The 21739-nt window shown below is 41.2% G+C and overlaps 1 long non-coding RNA gene across 1 annotated transcript; it reads right to left on the bottom strand.

Annotated features, from left to right (window-relative positions):
* Positions 1–17780: 17780 nt before the first annotated feature.
* Positions 17781–21260, bottom strand: LOC309823672. Its single transcript, XR_014296851.1, has 3 exons — positions 21179–21260; positions 18948–19012; positions 17781–18114 (listed from the first exon to the last, which is right to left on the bottom strand). It is a non-coding gene; the product is annotated as an uncharacterized lncRNA (long non-coding RNA).
* Positions 21261–21739: the final 479 nt, after the last annotated feature.

Below are 21739 nucleotides of genomic sequence, written 5' to 3'. Positions count from 1 at the left end.
GGGATAACCTGACGGGACCGTACGTCAGAGGCCTTGGTTCTGGTTGTGAGCTGGGTTTCTCAGTGACTCTCCATGTGGGCTTCACTGTGTAGCCCACAAGGGTGTAATTGTAAAGAATCAAACATGAAAAGTGCTAAAGAAAACTAGGGAGGTACAGGGATCCTGACAAAGGGAAGACCAGGCTTACCCACAGCAGGAAATACCGGGCACAACGTCTCCCATAGTGTGCAACACGTGTCATCAGTGATTTTTAAGTGGACCGAACATTGAATAATACTCGTATTGAATCACATATTCGGAAAAAATATTTCACTTTGGACCCTTTTGACAATTCATGAGAAAGGGGAAAATCTGTCTGCTACTGATATGTCTTCAACATCAATATAACCCTCGATGACTTCTCTCTTCAGCAAACTGAGCAGACCTGAAGCCCAAGGCCTTTGATGGGAAGCACTATTTAGCAAGAACCGAATAATATGGTCTTGTAACATTTGTCTACTGTTGCCTTCTAACGATGACAGTATATTAAAGAAGATTCAGTTGTGATATAAGGCTTTCTTTTCAAACAAACATATAGAGCGGTGATGGTTGCACAGCATAGTAAATATCCTAAAACCACTGAAGTGTTGGGGGAAAATAGTGGAAGGGGTTCTGCCGTGCGGTGTTCTGTTGGAGCCCAGAGCTGCATAGATTTGGAGGAGGACAAGTTGGAGTTTCTTGGCCCTGTATCCAGACTGACAACAGCCAGAGGATAGAGACATCCAACCTTGAGAGGAACTAAGCCTTGAAGATGGAAAGTGAAGGATGTGTCCCAGAGCAGATCACGGACCCCAGCCTCACCCCTGGGCCAACAAGGTCGAGGATGGGTGAGGAGAGTGGAAGAGCCCACAAGGTCCCCGAAGCAGCCCACTTGGGGTTGCAGTGGGTGAACCAACATGTTTAGGTGGGATGGAAAAGGAAGTGTTAAACTAGATAATAACTCATAACTGCAAATGGAAAATGATAACTTTAATAACCAAGTGTGCCAGGAAGATCCTGAAATCTCAAGATGTGATTCAGGCCTCAGTCGACAGGATTGGGAGATTTGATTTAGCACAATGGGCAGTGATTTATGAAAAATAAAATGAGCGTGATCTTACCCCACTCAGCTGAGACAATTCAATAAACCACTCAGCTCTCACCTAACAAAGGGAAAAAAAAAAAACCAACAAAACAAAAGAAATACACATCAGCAAAAAATAGGGGTCAATATTAAAAAACTAAATAAAAATACTAAACCTGTAATAGAATAGGGCAAAATCATACTGGTGGTACAAGCATCATTAAACTTTGGGAAACACTTAAAATGCAAATGATGAGAGAATTTCTATCATGATGCCTAAAACAGCTAACAGTTATCTTTGTGGTCTAGAGCTTTCTAAGTTCTATTGAAAGCTAAAGAACTCATCTGCAAGTGAGGGAGAAGAGGTTAGCTTTTTGCTAGGTATTGTCACTAATAGATTCCACTCTCCTGTTATTAGAGAATTGGTGGCTGTAGGGTTGTATTGTGAACTTAGGACATCTCTGGAGCTCGAGACCCTCCTGACAAGTGGTGAGTTAATGTGTGCCAGGGAGGGCACCAGGCACTAAGGGAGATGGAGTCCCCAGAAAAAATGCCTGAAGCACGGCAGTTCCATGGCTTTGGTCCCTAACTGTTCTTGTTCCGACTGTGGTGCTTCTGTCCTCTATTCCCCTTCTTTATTGCTCCAGGATGTCCTTCTGTTTAATTTTTAAGTCCTGACTTACAACTGGCTGCTGCTAAGGAATGGCCTCCCCCATTTGACCACTGTAAAAACACCTTCTGGCAGTGATGCTTTTGTGTGTACTCAGAGACTGGTCTTTGAGTGTTATACATCAACATCCATAATAAGAATTAAAAGTGAAATTTTAAGAACAAACTCTGTGTGCATATGTGTGCTGTGCAACTGTTTTTTTCCAAGAAACATTTGTTAGAGGGGAGAGCCTGGGTGTTTCTCAGGACAGAGCTGAGTTCAAGTCTTATCTCTACCACATTCTAGGAAGCTGACCTTAGACACATTATGTAACCTCTGAGCTTGCCATCTGTCACTGAGGGATAATGATTTTTACTTCTTTGGTTGTTAGAAAGTCACAATGAAACAGCATACACAGGACATGCTGTCCAGTGCCTGCAGCATGGTTTGTGCTCAAGGAACATTAGTGACCTTTCCTGTTCTCTGTTATCCTCATAAAATTAACATAATCAGAGAAGAAATACAAGAATATATAGCTATATGTATGTATATATAACATCACTACTGTAATTATAATTATATTTATATAATAAACATGGGCTATATATAAAATAACATAGGAGAGATAAATGTTTATCTCCCACATTTATTATGTACATATATCTCCTCATAGACCCCTGATTTTTACTGATACATATCTGTTTGTATTTGTTTGTTTTTTAGGTGACAGTTAGGTAGTTTATTATTGTTCAGCTTAGTGGGGTAAAAACATGCTACAGCTTGATTTTTCACAAATCACTGCCCATTGTGCCACGTCAAATCTCCTTCTGTGGACAGTGCACTGAATTACATCTTGGGCAGAGTTCAAAATCTCTCCCGTATGTATATACGAATATATACATATGTGTGTGTGTGTGTGTGTGTGTGTGTGTGTACATGCATATCCCCAAATGTAAACAATCAAATATGCAATGTAAATTGTAAATACTGGGAGTAATGAGAAAACAATCCGCCTGAATTCCTGTCAAATTAGTAATAAAAATTCAGTCCGCTTCAGGAATTCAGAAATAAAATGAAACCACTCAAAGGCAGAAGAACACAACACCGATACATATGCAGATTTTTTCCAGATGAGTCTAAATCGTTACTCCCTTGACAGGTACCTTTTGAAGACTGCCTTGCCATTAAGAGCGTCAGTGCGTAATTTCAGAGCATTACACCTCCCTGAAATTTTGTCAAAAGGTCTGAGTGTTTCTCCTAAGTCTGTCCGGCAAATCTTTTTTTTTCTCCCTCCTGCTTCCTCCCAAATCCTCAGTGACTCTGACAGCTGCAAGGCCTTCCTCCCACTCCCCCATTCAACGAGGACGGCGTTGCCCCTGGAGACCTCCCCAGCCCCCCAAGCTGGCTCTGTCCAAGAACTTAGGTGGTGGACTTAAAGTAGCAGAAAGTAGTCAATAATTAGAAAAACAGATTTTCAGCCAAATTGAGTAACTGGAGCTTGGAATTTCACATCTGAGATACTGGATTGACTAATTAATTAGCACAAAAGTAACGATCTGTGAGGGAACATAGCGCTATGAGCTTTTGGCCGGGACTGTTCGAAACGAACAGTGTACACAGGAAAATGTTAATAGTTGAGGAGAAAGGCATTTTAACAAAGTTTTATAGTACGTGGTTTAGGGTCCTCAGGGCAAACATATGCGTTACACATCTAACCCCACACTGAGAGAATAAGCCCTAATGTTGGTTCCCCTGCTAGTCCTATTAAAAATTCCCCAAAATAGAAAGGCTGCCAATTTCAGACTGAGAATAAATGGCTCGTGGTTCCTTCTGAAACAGCATCCAAGATCCATACTTTCAATGCTGCACAGGGAATCACTGGGGGAGGAACGTCTCTGGTTTTGTGGTGCCAGAAGAGCCCAATGCGTTGATCCAACCCTATTTATTTCAGGCAGGGCACCCCAAGGCCACTTTCTGTCAGAGGTGGTTAGAATGGGGGTTGCACATTAACGGAGGTCAGCCCCTGCGTTTGCTTTCTGTATAAAGCAGTCAGAGCGTGGGGTTGGAACCCATGGTGGGGGAAAGTTGTAACACTCTGCATTCTGTAGGATGTCACCTCTTGCAGAATTTCACACCAACGTACAGCAAAGAGGGAGGCCTCAGCCAGTGCACAACACTGGTCGCTTTTGCAGATGACTTAATGCAGTGTTAGTGCTGCTGGGATTCAAGTGAATGGATGGTCTCCTCTAGCCTGAAATATTAAACAGTTAAATTCTCATGTGAAACATTATCGTGAAAGGGTGTGGAGTGGAGATGTGAGGGAAGGCATGAAAAAATTTAGAATTGTTTAAAATCAAATTTTTCCTTGTTGATTAAAAAAGAAAACAAAACACTTTAGTTCTGAGGTCAGAGAACGTAGCTTGGAATCTCGGCTGTCAGCTATGTGATCGCGGATAATTCCTTTAGCTTTCCCGTCTGTGAAATGGAACTGATAGTCCCTTGTTCAGACCACATAGAAGTGAGGATCAAGTGGGGTAGTGTTATGAAATGCTATGCACACATCAGCTGTTACTTATTACTTTGGGGGTTTGGGTATGCAAATGATTAACAGCGGCCGAATTCCATAGGCCTCAATACTCATTCAGATTCCCATGTGACCTCTGGTTCCTGGTTGGTATGAACTGTGCACATCTTCAGGAATTCACACCTGCCCTGTGCTTTAAGTAGATTTTCATAATTATGCACAGTTGAACCAGGTTTTAGTAATTACATGGTACCAGAGATGGTGACATCGAGAGGACAAGCTGAGTCTGGGGCTTACTTCCTAATAATTTTTACCTCTTTATTCAAGTGTGTGGCCCAAAGGTTGACCCATGGCAGCCGTCTCATGGGGACCTTGATCTTTAAGGCACTTTTAGGCAGTCTCCATTACTCCTCCAAGCTCTTAGTATTCTTGTCTATGACCTCTAGGTTACATGCCCATGCCCTCCTAAGATCTCTGTTCTCCAGGGCGAGAACGTTTCGACATGTTCTGGAGGTTTCTTAGCCATAGAATATTACCTACACAGGGAACTGTATGTTTTATTTTTGGCTGCCCCCAGGCTTGTGTGTGCCTGCAAACAGTGATATCCCAGTATATGTGTAGAGGATTGGGCTGCGTTTCTGAGAATAAACAATTATGCACATATAGACACTTCAGGCAATTTCTTTCGAATGCTTTTTGAGAGGCCGTGGCCTTACAAATACTATCTGGTATTACTGACTCTAAATTGGTCGTGGAAAGTGTCATTTAGTGAAAACCCTTCTCTAATTCTAACTCCCTACAATACGGCAGTAACCCTTTTTACTTCTAAACGCAGCTGATTTTCCACCTTTGCCCCTTTTTATGTGTGGCAAAGGAAAGTGTAATTCAGTTATGAATTATCATACGATGACAACTTTGACTCTACAGCCTTGGAGTTTTGCCTGGGGAGTAGGTGAGGGGCTGACATTATGTTACATCGGCTCTGTTTGCAATGAGAAGAAAGGACAGATCTATTGCCTAAAAGCATATATATATATTTTTTTTTTTTCCCGGCAAATTCCCTGTTAGAGTATTGTCCTAAGTAACTAAGGATCTGATTCTCAACAGTGATATCTGCTGTCACATTTTATTTATGTTGGAAGTTCAAGATTAGACTAGTAACATAATGTCTTAATTTTCCCAGCAGTTCAAGGCTGAGGGAATAAAATGAGTGTCAGGCTGTTGCATTAGGGTTAGTCTCCCTTAACAAATATGAATTTGGAGTGTGACGGTTGTTTTAAGGCTGTTGACTCCCAGTGACTGTGATAAGAATGAAGGAGGCAGAGACACTCTTGGTGAATGTCATGCTGGAGGCGTGTAAAAATAGCTGGGGAGCTTTGTGTGGGGTGAGGGGATAGAACAAGCTGAAAATGGGGTACTTGAGATCAAACTGTATGTTACGTGGGAGCTCCTTACCCTCATCTATCCCACATATTATCATGGAGTTTTTGGAAAGATAAAGCACAGGGAATAGGACATGAACACCACACCATTTATTGTTGGAATATGTGGAAAGACAAGGGCATGTGATAGCCCATGTCATGGTGGGGTGAAGGCAGGAAGACGGTCAGCCTGGAGTACAGAATATATGTTCTTCATTTGAGTTGGAGGAGCCTTATGGGTCAAAATAGAAAACAGTGGCATTGGATGAGGCTGGATAAGGAAAAATAAAATGTAGTTGTACCAGATAAAGACCTTTATTCTCAGTCTATGACAAATAGAATATAAGGCAAAGGAGACTGCAGTTTTATGGGCACATCCAAGAAATGATGCAATAGAACTTTGGCATAGCTGTAATCCTTCCCTTTTGTTCCAAATTGCAAACGAGCTAGTCTTGAGGGAATATTATTCTGAGAAACAGATGAAAAGGCTTAGTCACCATCACCTGAGAAGGTTTGAGGATACAACACTATAGCCAGGCAGTAGTTTGTCAACTTGGCCTTGTAGTCCTCTGGGAGACTTCTTTAAAATAAATTACAAATATCTGGGTCTCACACTAAAGGATTCTTGATTCTGTGGATCTGATGTGAGGCCTAGGATTTTGTTAAGCTCTAGGTAACTGTAATGATGAATAAACTTTGGGAACCATTTTTCTAATTACGGTAAGGCCTTAAACTGGGATTCAGGACACCTGGTGTCTACTGCCAGCTCCACCCAACTAGAATCACTTCAACTTTCCACGCTAATAACAAACTGGGTTCTTGCTTTCCTCCTAGGGCATTTTGTGAAACTCTATTTGATCATACGTGTGAAAAATAGGCATGTAAAATGTAACTTTTTAAACTTAGCACCTATAGAATGAAGAGATTCGTTTAAAATTTTGCAGTAGAAAGATTTCTAACTCTTTTTTCCCTCAAATCAACAAGAAAGAATAAGGAAAAACATAATCGTAGAACTGGATAGGCGATATCTGCAATCTGGAACAGTGTGTTTTATAAAAAGATAATCTGAGAATCATGTGGAGCTCTTGGGAATTAAAAATATAATGGCTTAAATAAAACCCTCACTGAAAAATATTTGTATAATTATGTTATTCAGAAATGAAACAAAACAGACGGACACAAGGAGAACGAGTAAGGAAATTAGAGGATAAATCTAATATAAATGATGAAAAAAGGGCAAAAATATGAAAAAGAACAATGCCAAAGAAGGAAAACAAGAAACCCAAAGAGCAAATATCTTCCAACTGACAGAACCCTCTGAATTTCCATCCCGAGACGCAGTCAAACCAAAACAAGCATCTAAAAATTTCCAAAGAATAGAAAGTAGATTCACACATAAAATGGATGAGGAATCAGATTGCTAGGAGAATGGCGGTTGACTTCTCAACAGCGTTATTGGAAGAGAGGTCAATAATACTTCAAAATTTGGAAGTAAGTGATCTTCAATTTATAATGTTTTGCTCATAAAAACTGCAAATCAAATGTGATGGTAGATTAAAGGTGTTTTCAGACGTGCAAGCTCTAAACCATTTTCATTCCAATATACTCTTTCTCAGTAAGTTACTCGAGGATGTTTTCCACTAAAACAAGAATAAATCAGGAAAGAAAAAAATACCAGAAGTAGGATCCAATAGAGATTGTCAGAAGGGAAGGAAATTTGCAAAAGGAAGTTACAAAATAATAGGAGCGAAAGTCTAAAGAGCAACATATATAGGTTGGAGCAGGTGGATGGAGAATCCAAGTAGGATTATCTATATTAAAAAAAATTAAAGTGATAAATTACATAAGGGACTTGATCACATGAAAAATTAAATGACATATTTCAAAGATCTTAGTAGGTAAGGGGAGATTTAACTAGAGAGTTGAATGGACACATAGAATTTTTTTCAAATGAGGGAATTGTTAATCCCAGGAAAAACAAAGAGCTATAGAAGAAAAGATGTATAACCATAGTCTGCTACATGACTGAGCACTGAACAATATTCACATTATCTATTAATGAAAATACTGTGACATGACTCTAAGGGGGAGGGGAAGAGACAGTATAAACTCCTCAGTTATTAAAATAGGACTAACAAAGTCTAAATATGATGGAATTGAGGTATGTGAGTTAATACATGTGGTTCTAGAGAAATAGGGATACATTAAAAAAAAAGTTTAAAACTTTAGAAGTAGTCACCTCTGGGAGAAGGATGTGGAAGACACGAAGTAGAGGGGACTAAGTGTCTTTTTACAAGACTATTAGCACAATCTGACTTTAAAAATTATATATATGTATTCTTTTCATAAGAATCACGATTTACTTAAAAACAAAGTATCAATTAAGGTTGAAAACGATTTAAAACTACATCAAGGCAATTTACCAATGTCCAACCTGCTGATCAGCTTGGGCACAGGTTAGATGTTGACATAGAGGTTCCCCTTTCTGCTCTCCTTTACACCTTTGTAAGACCAGTCCAAGGTATAGAGGCCTGGGGTTTACTCCAGCCTCCTGTTTTCCAAAGGAGATGTTTGCTAAGCTAATTTGTTCCACAACAAAGGTTACAAACTTCATATGCTTTGGAATCATCACCTCTTAAAATGCAGCCATTCGTGAGATTCAGTTCAGAGATTCTGATTCAAGAGGTCTGGGATGTGTTGATAAATCAATTATACTAGTACATGAGATGAATTTGATACAGGTAATTGAGGGGACCACTTAATGAAAATTTGCATACAGGTATTGGGATAGAAAATGTTAATATGTCCAGAAATACATATTCATTTATTCATCCATCCAATATTTGAGCTCATTTTAGCTTCAGACAGTATACTAGGAGTTGTTGAGGAGATGATGCATACTCTCAAGAAATTCATAATTTAGTCATTTGTCATAGAAACATAAGGGAGAGCCTGTCTCCTATGACTGCATCCCTGATGTCAGTGTGGAAGAAATATGGAAGCAGAGAGAGCCTTCCACCTAATAAACTACCTCAGCCTAAAGTCAGCTTTGAAATTAGTCACAGCATCCTTCATCACGAGGAACTAACTTGGGAATCAGACGGACCTGGTTTGAACCCTAAATCTCCCCTTTCCTAGCATGTCACAAAACCTTAGGGGCAGCTGCCACCTGGATACAGTAACACCTTATCCTGCAAGCATGGATTATTTGAAGCCAATCGAAGGTTGAAGACAGTGCCAGATGCATAGTAGGTCCTTAGCAAATGTCAATTCCCTTGTACTTTTCCACTGTACTTGCCACTTTGAGCAAGTCATTCTGTTTTGTAGCTGCACTGGCAAAACTCCATGGTGGTCAAAAGCACATGCTTCTGTTTAAATCCTCAGTCCCAACTCTTATTTTGGGTATATGTGTTTATTATGTGGGTGAGTTAGTTGATGTTGCTTAGGTGCAGATTCTTCATTTTTAATATGGGGATAATTGTGTCATTCTGAAGGTTTATTGAGACAATGTATTTGAAGTACATACAACAATCAGGCACACTTAAGAAATGTCATGTTTTTCCACTCTTTGAGAAGATTTAGGGTGTTGTGTGTGTGTGCGCGTGTGTAAAAGCACAAACTCACAGAAACGAATCAGCATATCTCTGAAACTCAGTCTTGCAGAGGGAGACCCAGGTCATGGTGAAAAGCAGAATTCAGTTTTCAGGATTCAAGTTCAAGGTACAGTGGACCAGGGTCATTTCTCACTCTTCTTGCAACGAGCAGCCCCTCCCTTTCTCCCTTGTAGAGGTGGTCATTCATTTTGGATGTTCCAAGCTAGACTCTGATGCTTCCAGCTTGATTATTAGGCTAAATGCTATAAAGAATATGATCGAAGGGCAGAATTTCAGACCAAAGAAGATTACGGCCCAATCCTTTCATATTTAAGTGGGGAGCTTGAACAAGGATAAGGTTTTCTGAGTGCCTTCCAGGGTTAGATAAAAGCTATTGAAATACGGAATGACGTGGGAATATGTAGTGAGCAGTCCAAACAGGAAATCCAGGCTGCGTTGCTCTACCTGAGAGGGGAAGGGGTGTGGTGGGTTGGCCCACACCATCTTCCCTGGCCCCGGCCCCTCCGAGAGGGAGCTTGTGGCCGCAAGGACATTCTGTGGAGGAGGGGGACAGGATGCTCAGGGAGCCAGCCTGAGCTGTGTGGTGGTCCTGAGTTCAAGAGTCCAGAGGATATGGGACCAAACCCCATGCTGGGGGCAGAAGGATCGTTCCCCGTTCTCTCACACGCAGAGGCACATGCTTCTCACATAGACTCAGGTCTGGCTGAGGCTGCCTGCTGCTTGGGAGGTACACTTGGCTCTGGAAATCTCGACGCGGGCCCGGGTGAGTCTCAGATGAGAGAAGAAGGGATCCGGCTGTTTCAGGCTGGCTCCAGCCTCCACGAGGAGGCTGGCAAAGGAGGCTACGGTTTCCTTCCAGGTCAGTTGAGTCCAATGTTATACATGCTGTACCACAGGAGTTTGTTCAGTCTGACCACGGAAGGAAAGGAAGCCGACGTTCAAAGCCAAAACCATATTCAGGAGAAAAGACTGGATACGCACAGATGTGTAAAGAAGAGGCATGACAGCCTGGTGGAAAGAGTTGGGATTTTAGTGTCAGGTGACTCCTGGCTCTGTGACTTATTGTGGCCTCAGAAAGCCATCCAACTCACCTGAGCTTCCCAGAGTTACCTTCTCTGAAAAATGATAGCTGGTGATGCCTGTCTTGCAAGTTACTGTGAATAGAATATTCAGTGCAAATCCAGTACCAATGAGCCCAGCACGTAAATAAGTGTGTGTTTGGATGAGAATCTGCATTAGAGTTGATAGTGTAAAAGCAATTGGGTTCTTTTTCCATCAAGTGATATTTTTCCAGCTGTGCTCACAATGTTATGTTCCTGGAGTCATGTTAAAGTCAGATGGGCTTGAAGGTAGGAGGGAGGCAAGAAAAGAGGAAGAGGAGTGAAGCAATTGGTTATAAACTTCAGAATTCTGGTAGTTCCCCCACTTGGCTGAGTTTCTTGCAACCAGAATTGAGTCTTGTCATTTTTGTCTCTCTCATACTCGGCATGGAACTGCCAGTGGGTAAATGTTAACCGACTTACAGAGCCGATGCATGAACAAGTAAACCTTACTCAGTCTGTTCTTCTTGTTTTTAATACTTACTCTGTCATTATCAGACCTTATGGCATGCTAGCAGAAGTGAAACTAATTGTAGTTTAATGTTGGAGGATCTAAAAATTAAAGACTTGAGGTAGGTAATGCTAAGAATAAGAACTCTAAGGCCTGGGCACCCGGCTTGGAATCCCAGCTGGCCATGGCCTTGGGGCACACATTTAACCTCTCTGTTGCTCAGCTCCCTAAACTACAGCATGGGGATATTTACAGCACCCGCCTCATAGGTTGTTGGGAGGAATAAACAAATTACTCTTTGAAGTGTATAGAACAGTGTCTGGCATGTAGTAAGTGCTAAATAATTTTAGCTGTTATTTAAAATTTTGAGCATTCTGTGTACTATTCACCCATATTATAACACTTATACATCCTTTCCAGATATGATTCCTAAAAATGTTAAGGCTATAAAGCAATAGGTTGAAGTAATAAATTTCCTAGTAAAAACTTGCATGTAAATTAATGAGAAGACCTCAAGCTGCTACATTGCTAGGTTTGATACATGTTCATGAAGCCAGCTGGAAAAGGATCCCCAGTCCCTGGTTATCAGAGAAAATTCAATCCCCAAATTAAATCATCCTATTTTTCCCCACCACAGAGTGTAACAGTAGATAGAAAGGTATTTTCTCCTTTTTTTCATCCAATTTGATTGCAGTCTTCTGGAGTTTTTTCCTGACTCTCCCCTGTGGTGGGTCCCAAGGACTAGGCTTGGGTCATAGCTCCAAGCCAAGCTCACCAATCCAGCAGTGGGAAAATGGACAGTTTGATGCTTAAAAGGAAAATGAATGCATTTGCTTTTCACTCAGTGGAGACAGAGCATTTGGGCACTGAGTGGAAAGAAACAGTGTGTACAAAGGCTGAGGAATTAAGCTGTGAGGTACGTTTGGGACTTGGAGAGATGGCTGGTGTGACCGGAACAAATGGACAGTAAGGCCAAGTTCATCTCTGAAAGGACTTCTGATCCTTCTGTGACACCGGCTACACAAAGGAGAAAAGGGCAGCTGCTCCTTGAGACACCAGTTCTAGGATTTGCTTGGAACACAGTTTAGGCAAGGACGTGGAGCGGCTGCGTCCCCCGAGGCCAGACCCAGGACCTCCACTCATTCCTGGGAGGAAACAGATAGGGTGGGAGTTGGCTCAGTCAGGGGGAGCCCACAGCAACTGAGTGGAAGAGGCTCAAAGGTCTCCGGAGTAGGGCCTTGCCACCCTCCTTTAAGAGAGGGCTGGTGTCAGACTTTTAAGTCAAAAGATCTATTTTTCTCTATGTGCAAATACTTGGCCCAAGGCTCGTTACCTTCTGGGTGCAGCTAATCCACTAAGAGATTCAGTCCCCAGACCTGGCTGGCTTCATCCCTGCGGCTCTCGAGAATATTCCTTACTCGTTTTGAAAATACTCTCTGATCACTGGTGCTTGAAAATGCATAACTACAGATGCATTTATACATTTCTTTGGGTTAAAGAATTTTAATACAAAACTTAAAAATAATTCCAGCAACCCCCGTGTCCCCCTGCAAGTCCCCACTAGCAAGAAGCTGTTGGTGTAATGGAACATGCACTGGCTTTGGAATCAAACTAACATGGGTTTGAAACCCAGTCACACCACTAACTGGTTCTTTTTTTTGGTTCTTAATCTCTCTGAGACTCAGTTTCCTTGTGCATAAAATGAGAATAGTAATAGCCCCTTGAGGGTTTGTTTTTGGTTGTGTGTGTGTATGTGTGTGTGTGTGTGAAGGTGAGATATTTTTATGTAGCACAAGGAGCACCTAGCCGAATACCTGGCACATAGTAACCAGTCAATAAATAAACTAAAGGCTTGAGATCAGGTGAAACATTTCATTGTATGCACATGTCATAATCCCCTTACCAATTGTTTTGAGAACATGATACGCTAGGGATCCATAATTTTTCCGTGGAACCATTGGAGAAAACCTCTCCGGAAACTGCTTTCCAGACCAGAGTGGAGCCTTGGCTGGTAACCATCACGGCTCCTTAAAAACCTCCCTGATCTCTGGCCTCAGCCCCTGGAAAGTCCACAGCGAATAGAGCAGAGATCCTGGGGAGAATGGGCAGTGTTCCGCTGACATCTTAAGTTGCACACTGGGAAAACGAGAAAATAACTGTGCGCTCCTGGCTTCTCCCGCGGACTGCCAGCCGTCCACCCATCTCCCACCCTCCCTCAATGCTTTTATTTAGGAACCTTGTTCATGGTCTTCCGGTTTCCCATCACGTCTGGTTTTCACCACTTGGCTGTTGACATGCACATCTGAACAATTATTTGTACGTTAATGATCCCCAGAGCCCTGGTGGCTAGTAATTAAATATTGCTAGCTCTAGGGCTGGGTGACACCTTCCATGCCTGGTGAAAAGATCTAGGAACAATACTGCTGAGACACTCTCACGCCTGTCTCTGGCCCTATATTCTGCTGACTTTATCCGTCCTGGGTTAGAAATGTCAGGTCACCTGACAAGCCCCTGGGGTTCTTTTAGTAGGGAAAGGTTTGCTTGAGAACAAAGCTGGCCATGATCTGGAATTTTTTTTTTTAAAGGTATTTACTATGGATTTCAAGCACTCCCTTATCTGGAGGGAGGATGGGATAGCTATATATCTGTCAGAAATCATTTTATTCCCTTGTCAAGCCAGCTCCAAATTTCTCTTCTCTGTTTCCTGAAAAACTCTCCAAAGACAAATTCATGAAAGCCCACCTTCATGAGATATTTTACGCCTACAGTTTACAAAATACATGCAAGCGGTTGTAGAACTAGCGTGGCATTTCAGCTCAGACCTCAGTTTAAATCCTAGGTCTTCCCTAAATAGTTATATGAGTTTGAGTACATCATCGAAAATTGCTGAACCTCTGTTCTTTTGTTTAGTACTCCAGTTTGAAACACAAATGTGTGGTTGAACTATTAAATTCACATAAATAAAGCATCTAACAAGAGACCTTAAATAGTAGTCCCTTGTTGACACATCTTCTTCTTAATTATTTCCTTTATTGATTCATCCTAGTTTTGTAAAACACACGCAATTTTCTTCCTGGCAAAGGCAAATGGATCTATAAAGTGTCTTCTTTTGGAAGAAGGGGCATTTATTTCCCATCATTTCTGGGTTTCACCACTTTGCAAGTCCAACATTAGCAGAAATAAATGCAATGGCAAACACACAGAAAGGATTACAGCAATAACAGTTACACAAAGCACTTTCAAAGCTAAATTTTGAGACTTGCAGATGTAGCCTAGAGGTCAGTGAGCCCTCTTGCCAAAGATGCCTTTACTAGACTTGGGAATAATCACATGCTGTTCCCTGCAGAACATGATTGCAGGATCCAGGGTCCTTACTAGCTGTTGCGTGTGACTTTGGGCCCTCTGAGGGGTACAATCGCCTTCTACATTTAAGTGTAGGAGGAAATGGGGGGGAGTCCTATTATTTCAATCTCAAAGTCTCATTGGTTAGAATTCACAGGCACATGCAAGATTACTTACTGAAAGTCTAGACTAATTTCAGAGGAACATTATAATGTCGGAGAAACAAAGGTTATACATCTAGCAGACTCAATTTTCTACCTGAAAGGAAAACTCCCTAAGCCTTAGGTCTCTGCAAGGAGTTGGCTCTCTGAGAGTTCCCTACATTCCGCACCAGGCTCTCCTGCCTTGTGGTTGGTACTCAAACTCCACATGCCCCCTTTGCAAGTCTCTCACACTGACAGCTCCAGCAGCTCCCTAGAGAAATTTGCCACTTCTTCCATAGCACAAAATCTTTCCCCTTTGTGAGTACCCGGGGCTTTAGCCAGAAAGGCGTTACTTCTTGCTGTCCCCCGAAGTGGGAGCAGAGCATGGAAGGGTGGACTTCAGTCCGATGAGCGAGGGTAAACATAGATACAAATTCAAGTTTCTTTTCAAACTTTCCAACAGGGACATGGTGGTTTCCTTATTAGTGGAGCTATCAAATATTTTCTCAAAGGTAAACATTTTCTCTTCTGGAAGGGAAGACCATCTGTGTTGATGAGAGAATATTTCTTCTCTTATCAAAGCTCAGGCCTCGTCCTTTGAAACAATAGTCTTCAGTTTTTGCCTGGAGGGGTGTGTGTTTGTTCCTGCTGACCTTGAGTCAGCATGATTTGGTGTAACAATAATAGATGAGTTTAATGGCTCCTCTCCCTGTTTGATCAAGGTATGGAACCAGTTTCTATTAAATTTTTTTGATGAAGAATCATACTGCGATGTTGTCTCCTACTCCATTCTCAATTTCCAATGCAACGGTAACTTTTGATTGGATATGTAACCTTGGACAAAAAATTAATTACTTCCAAGGAACCTGTAGAGATCAGAAGGGATGTAGATTTGTAGGCTGAAGATGATTAACATGTGACATAAAACACAAACTCTAATTTTATCACTGGACTATTATCATATCTGTACTATTCAAGAAAAATCAGCAAGTTGATTCTGGCCAGTGATCAAACGGAGACTAATTTTTATTCCAGCGTATAAGGTATCGTAGCACTTTTGACTGGGCAAACCTTTTTGGTGGAATCTCATTGCAGCCCTGAGGGTATAGAAATGAGTTTAAGTAAGGATCATTAATTACAGCTCAGTCTTGAGCTGCAGAACTAAGATATGACAGAGTTGCTTCCAATTAAGAGTTTTACCAATACCTTAGAAAGATAGGATTGATAGTTAATAACAGATTCTCATTATATTGATGCTTTTATGATTTCTTTCCCCATGTATCCACATACATTTAAGCACTAAGTAGCTATTTGGAGAGGTAGATAAGTACTCAAATTGGGCTGGCCAGACCTCTGTTCAAATCCCAATCTTGTCATTTACTAGTTACATTGGGTGATTTACTTATTGAGGCTTTTTTACATATCAACAGTGGAGATAACACTGAGATCTTTATAAAGGTTTAAAAAAGTAATGTGTATGAAGTGTTCACCACAGTGAGTACCATGCTATTCTCAGAGTAAATGGCAAGTATACCTACATTTTTAGTAAATCATATATAAAGTTAATTCAACAGGGTAGGGTCAGTCATTCACCAGAACACATTTAACATCTCAAAGGAAATAAAAAGATTTGCAGCTATCCTTAAGGAGAGATTCCTGAGTCAGATGGGTCCTTCTGACAATTATATCTCAGATCATGATGCTTGGAGTGGGAAGACTAAGTTATGGGTCTCTCTTTGAGAACTAAGGTTAAATAGGTATTGGCAATTTTGGTCACACTTTAAAAACAGTCTCTAAAATTTTCAGAAAATTGGATATAGGTCGGTAACATGAGGACACAGTCCTCTCTTGGGTCTCTTGTGTTTCTGCACGTCTTATGCACAGAGGCACTGATTGCCTTGACTCTGAACCCTATTTACAAAGATGTTTATATAGTGAAAAGCCTCAGAAGACACAGTATCTCCCTCTTGAGTGAAGGGCATGTTTCAGTATGATAAAGATGATGTTACCTCCAGAGCATGCCTGGAGGGCAAGTATGCCTATTGCCCATTATAAAACATGTGAGTTCCCTAAGGTCAGTGTTCCTTTTCTGTAATGCAGCCCAGCGGGCCCATCTGTGTCATTCTGTGATACTTGGGGGTAAGGGGGACTGTTGCAAATATATTGTTCTTGACATTTGATGTTTGCTACAAATAATAAAATTCTTTGTTTCTGACTCAGTCAGAGTCAGTCTTGTGTCTTCTGCCACCATCCCTAAAACTGTGGCAGGCTAATTTGTTAGCTTGCAAGAAGAGCAAAATCTCAGACCCTTGACCAATTTTTAAAAATTAATCTATTTTTGGCTGCATTGGGTCTTTGTTGCTGCGTGCGGGCTTTCTCTAGTTGCGGTGAGCAGGGGCTCCTCTTCGTTGTGGTGCGCGGGCTTCTCATCGCGGTGGCTTCTCTTGGTGCAGTGTGTGGGCTCAGTAGCTGTGGCATGTGGACTCAGTAGTTGTGGCACACGGGCTTAGTTGCTCTGCAGCACGTGTGATCTTCCTGGACCAGGGCTCGAACCCATGTCCCCTGCATTGGCAGGCAGATTCTTAACCACTATACCACCAGGGAAGTCCAACCCTTCACCATTTTTAACAAGTAATAATGAAGTAACTACTCCTTTTTCCAAAGTGAATACCTAAGTACTTTATCTTTCTACAAAGTGCTTTAGATAGACTATTCCATAATGGTTTTTTTTTCCTAATATAAAAAGTTCATTCCACATTAGTCCCCAAGAATGGGGTTAATGCATGAGATGCATGAAGGTAATGGGAGACTTACTGGGCAGGACTCTTCCTTGCCTAAGTTGAGTCTGTGCAGCTCTTACCATCCAACTGTTATTCGAGTCACCGTTATAGGCCCCTGGGCTTCAGCTCTGCAAATTATAACATTAGGATTTCAAATGGGACCTGAATGACTTGAAAGAATTTATGGAACTTCCAAATGAGTATTTATTATGAAAACATGGATAATAAATTGGAAGAATGTGGTAAAACGTGGTTGATCCCAGGCAACTCTTCAGTTAATGAGGAAGGAGAAGGATCTGTGGCTTGATCTCCAGATCAACATAGGTGCTTGAAATAGGGGTGCTGGTACTAATGCTACAGAGGAAAAATAAACATTCCTGAAGAAACGTAAATGCAAGCAGGGGGTAGCTATAGAATTATGAGATTTAATTTTATAATGATCTTTGGTAAAGTAGACAGACAAAATCTAGCTTGTACCCTGTACTGTGTATAACTTCTGGCAGTGGTTTTCTGCTATGCTTCGTAGAACAATTAGGCCTGTATTTCTCTGAGCACACAAATATCTTTCCATCATTAACAGTGTCTCTGTATTCTCTGTAAAGAAGCCAGTAAATGTTTTGCTGGTAGACAATATTCCATTTTATTGTACGGTTTTGTTGGTTTCAGATGGTATAGACAGCTTAAAGCTCTATGACCTCCCAAAGTAACTACTGAGGTAGAAATATAAAAGGCTGTACGACTTGATAATGAAAAACGAACAGTAGCAGGGAGGTGAAACATGAGTGAGGAGTTCCATATGAAGACAATATGCCCTAAAAATGGAAAAATATTTGCTTGGGATCTAGTTTAGTTTTGCTTGACTTTTCAATGTGGCTGTATTTTACAATGATATCAGTTAGAATCAGTCTGAAGGGTTTTTCTCAGGTCAGAATACTGTGAAGATTCTCCTCACGTCCTTCAAGGATCTCATCTTCATGGCAAAGTTCGCCTGAGTTGAAGACAAATAAAGGATTCTAATCAGGGCTTTGGGAGACTGAAAAGCAGTTGTCTGAAATTATTACTCAACTTCATGAGCTCGTTAATGGGCATCTCCCTGTCTGCATGATTGGAGAAAGAACAGGAAGTTCATTTTGGCCAAGCAAGCCTGGGCCTGAGAGACTTCCTATTTGATAACAGAATGTTACCTGTTATTTCAGTTAGGAATCATTGAGTCCAAGCAACAAAATAACTGTGGGTAACTTCAGAAACAAAAGGAAAGAATTTATTGAAGGCTAGAGGACTGTGGGATTCAAGAAAAAGTCCAAGACTAAGACCAGTCTTTGGAAAGGAGAAGCAGCACAAAAGCTCTTGGGATCTAGTGGCAAAATTTCTGGGGAATCTCTTTAAAGTCAAAATGTCAACATGTCAGAATAAAAGAGCGCTAGCCATTTGAACATCCTCGTAACATCCTTTATAACATCCTTGTGACAGTTTGCTTAAGATTTAGATTTCAAGGATAGAGAGCCTGGTTGGTTTAATTTGAGTTAAACACATACTTGTTGGCAGGGAGGATGAAACAAGTTGAGAGTCCCACAAGGCTACAGCCAGTGGAAGGTTCATTCCTCCCGAGTACTATCAGGGAGATGGTACCAGAGGCATGGGGGGGAAGGGTTGCTGGGCAGGCAGCAACAGCAGATATTCATTGCATCTAGGAAGATACGAACCATGGTGCCATGTAGTTTTGAACATCTGAGAGCTCTGTATCTTTTCAGGAGATCTGAGGAAAGTGTCATGGTCCTTAAGACTTGAGGTACAAAGCCCTTGTAAGAACCACAGACTTACAGAGTGAGCTGATGATCTGGCCAAACTGTTGAATCTTCTGTTTCTGTTTCTCAGATTTCTATATCCTTGAGGAATAAAGAAGAATGGACTTAGTCTTTTTAGCAGCCTGCATTCTTAAAAGTGAGACATGTATCCATGGGATGGACAGCTTCCGACTAATAGTTGTGACATTCAAAAAGTTCTTTGTGAAATTCTAACGTGGAGTGTTTTTTAAAAAGTGAGTTATGGATTCCCTTCAGTGGCACATGGATACTTTTTTTTAGCCCGGAGTTCATGAATTTCCAAAGCAGGGGTGTTTGGTGGTGTCTGGTTGATTCTCTCTCTTGTGTGTTCATGTTTTACATGCCATGGAGACATTGGTATTATTTGCCACTTGAGATATGGGAAGCCAGGACGGTATAGCAGGAGTGGTAAGGCTAACTGAAATGCAGCAAAAAACTAGGGCAACTTAATGGCTGCAGTTCCAGAAGACCGTTTTGGTAATACGTGGGATGACGAATAGAAATTATGCCACCTCAGTCTTCCTCAACCTAGGGAATCCACTCTCAAACTAGGGAAGCCAGTTATAGATGTTGCTTATACCGCTCTCAGAGTTGAAACTTCAGTGCTGAGAAAACATCGAAATCAGATATTAGTGGATAGATGAAAATGTTTCATTCATTGACTACCTACTAAGTGCTGGACATTACTTTATGGTTTCATAGTCCAGTGCAGTAGCCACTAGTTTCATGTGGGTATTGACCACTTGAAAGCGGGCTGGTATGACTGAGAAACTGACTTTCTCATTTTATTTAATTTTAATTGTTTTAAATTTAAAACACTGATACCTGATTCAATTTTGGAAAACTTTTAATCACTTTTGGAACAACTTAGGTATGTGAATCTGCTTTTTCAAATGTAAGTTTAAAGAAATATAAATATAGATGAGGCATTTTCTATTAGAATTTAGTGTCTCAATTAAGATGTGTGGTAAGTATAAAAGACACACTGGCTTTGAAAGACTTAATAGGAAAATGAATATAAAATACCTCATTGACGTAAAGTTTTCTAATGATTAGGTCCTCAAATGATATTTCAAATATATTGAATTAAATAAAATTTGTTGTCATTACAGTTCCCCTTAAAAAAAAATGTGGCTACTAGAAAGTTTAAAATCATGTAGATGGCTTGTAGTATCTTTCTATTGTATAATGTAGCTCTAGGGCCTTTTACAAATGCCACTTTACTAAATCGTTAAAATCACCAAATGAGGTAGGCACTACTCTTTCCATTTTTACAAGAGAAGTAACTGAATGCAGTTCACAATGTAATTTAACTCTCTGGGGGTTATAGAGCTTGTGAGGCAGAGCCAGCATTCCAGGCCAGGTGGGTATGGTTCTCTCTCTTTTTACTCTGTCCAGCTGTTCCCTGATATTTCTTCTAAGGGAGCCAGGGAGAGCTCACAGCCCTTCTGTGTGAATTCTTCAAAGTAAATAAAGCTTTGATAACTCTATTTATGCACAAGAGGAAGATTGAAACCAAGGTTCTACCTTCTCTTCAAATGGCAACAGGAAGATGAGTTGAGTTCGCAAAGTGGATGAACAAAGCCCGTTTACGTGAACAGACAGATTTTACAAAGTAAGCCTAAAACATATTTGAAATATCAGAGTGAAATTTGCTTAGCCAAAGGGCATAGATTATGTACTTTAATATTTTGGTTTGGCTTTAATTTTTTAGAGGGTTTGAAATTCTGGGACCATCCTGAGATCTAACATCTTCTGTGATACTGTTTCTTAAAAAATGTAAGTAAGGTTGAATCAGCATTAGGAATTCTGTAGTGTGTTTTCATGCTTTTAATAGTATACAATATATGATCATTCCAAAAAGTGTGGAACGGCATTCCCAGGTGCTAATTTTTAATGTGATTAATTAAAAATTAGCTTCATCTCCCTGCTACTCAGTTACTTTCTCCATATAATAGGAGCTAACTAAGGACAAAGCTTTCCTCAAATCCTTGTGCAGTTGATGACAAAATGTGGCATACAGTTGGTGTGAGAGAGTCCAGACCCTAAACTGAAGGCCGGGAACACAATTTTCGCTGGGGCTGTTCAAGCTCACTCACCCAGTGAGGGAATAAGTACTCCTGGAAGGTGGGGCAACCATTGAGCCAATGGCTGGTTCCACCCTGCTAGGAGCCACCTCCATGCCTGGAGAGGCAGCCTGGTGCGCTCTGCGCCTGCACCAGCACTTACCTCTTGGAGACTAGTTTACTCTCCTGGATGAAGGCAGGACAGGCAGGCTTGGGACTTCAGTGACACTTCACTTTGAGGAAATGTCATAGCGCCTGTGACAGAAACGGGGGACGCCAGAGCAGCACGACCTCCTCTCCCCCTGAAGGTTGCCTTGTTCTGTCCTTGATGCTCCCTCTCTTGGCTACTTTCCCCCTGCCATCACCCAGGGGATAGAGAAGGAGGAGTTCTCCGTACCAGAGGATTGACATTCTCTTTCTGGTCCCTTTGTCCTTCCCCGTGCCTGCCCTCCCCCACTCAGCAGAGCCCCAGGCTCTGAAGAGCCTTGCTATTTTTACTTCTCTGTGAGGGGATCTCAGGTTACAGATTATATACCGATGAGGTAAGTTACAGGTATGCAGACTCATGTTTCTAATTTAGCTTGGCACTAGTTTCAAACATTAAACAGTCTCTCTCCCCATGCTCTCCCTGTTTCCACTCTCTTCCTATCTTTGCATCTCACTCCATCCTCATGTTGAGTGTCACTTTCCTCTCCTGCTGGATCACCCAACTTTTAGGCTTCTT

This window comes from Grampus griseus (assembly GCF_964374135.1).
Source record: "Grampus griseus genome assembly, chromosome: 6".
Taxonomy (NCBI): Eukaryota; Metazoa; Chordata; class Mammalia; order Artiodactyla; family Delphinidae; genus Grampus; species Grampus griseus.
The sequence above is the reverse complement of the archived record's forward strand: the minus strand, read 5'-3'. Positions and strand labels throughout refer to the sequence as shown.